The sequence below is a fragment of the Eubalaena glacialis genome, chromosome 6, assembly GCF_028564815.1.
Source record: "Eubalaena glacialis isolate mEubGla1 chromosome 6, mEubGla1.1.hap2.+ XY, whole genome shotgun sequence".
Taxonomy (NCBI): domain Eukaryota; kingdom Metazoa; phylum Chordata; class Mammalia; order Artiodactyla; family Balaenidae; genus Eubalaena; species Eubalaena glacialis.
Window position 1 is genome coordinate 56,633,274 of NC_083721.1, and position 1,582 is coordinate 56,634,855.

The following is a 1,582-nucleotide window of genomic DNA, read 5'->3' on the forward strand; positions in this document are numbered from 1 at the left end:
CTGCACTGTCCAGTAGGATGGCAATTAAAGTTAAAATTAAATAAAATTAAAAATTCAATTATTCCACTGCACTAGACACATTTTAAGTGCTCAGCAGCCACATGTGGCTAAAGGCTATGGTACTGGACAGTGTAGATATAGAACATTTCCATCACCACAAAAAGTTCAACTGGGCAGCCCTTGGCTAGGCTCAGTGTCTTGAGATGTCTAAACTGTAAAGTTAGCTTGATTTTCCCTAGAACTTTTTGGTTCATTTATGTATTTATTTTATAGAATTTTTTGGTTTTTATCTTACAGGGCCTTTTGTTCTTCAGTCATATCTATCCATTTCAACATTTTTTTTCATATTAAATTGAAAATGCATGCAGTTTCAAAGAGAAACAGAATGTACCCCTTATGGAAAGAGTAGCAATTTAAAATGTGTTACACAACACAATGCTTTTTAAAAAATTTGCAGAACTGTACAAAATGTATACAAATATACAGAACTATTAGTTTGACATTATTTAATGTAATTAGTGAATTATAAAAATAGATTTTCTAAATATAAATTCAGATATACTATGGTTGAAAAATAGAAGTAAATCTAAGTTACCTAAGTCAAACAGAGATACAAACAGTGAAGAAAATACCAAGTAAAATCAATGGTTGTAATAGCATAGCAATAAAATCAACCAAAATTTTTAATATAAAAACTCTTCTTAAACACTACTTAGAACATTTGATTCAAATGAAGAGTACTGAAAAATTCCCTTGTATTAAAGAAATACCTAAATAAGGACATTTAAGTCATGCTTTAAAATTAAACAGCCTAATTAAAAACTATGTAAATGAAAGACAATATATCAAATGAAATTCACATCAGAATTAACAACAAATAATAAATTTCTGAATATGTGGCAAAGGTAGAATCCAAGTTATCTGTATGAAAATCGTAAGAAATTCATAAATATTGATAATTCTGTAAGTTACTACAGTTTTTTACGTGACAAACAATACAGTCACAATATATCAGCTATCTTCTAATTTTTATACATTATTTCTGCAAATATTCACTGCATGTTTAAAAAATTTAGAACTGATACCATGTATCTTACTACATTTTCCATGCAGTAATAAAGTTATTTTAGATTCACTGAGTGGGGATGAAGGGGGAATCAGATGAAGGTGATCAAAAGGTACACACTTCCAGTTATAAGACAAAGTACTAAAGATGTACAACATGATAAAGATAATTAACACTTTTCTTTACCTCATATATGAAAGCTGTTAAGGGAATAAATCCTAAGAGTTCTCATTACAAGGGAAAAAAACTTTTTTTCTGTTTCTTTGATGTTGTTTCTATGAAATGACAGATGTTCACTAAACCTACTGTGGTCACCATTTCATCATGTATGTAAGTCAAATTATTATGTTGTACACCTTAATCTCATACAGTACTGTGTGTTGATCATATCTCAATAAAAGTAGAAGGAAAAATACATTCACTGACATCTGATTTTAAAAATCTAATCACAAATGAGAATAAATTAAACAAGCAGAAGAGAATGGAAAGCAACTAAGGAAAAAGAAAACACCTTAG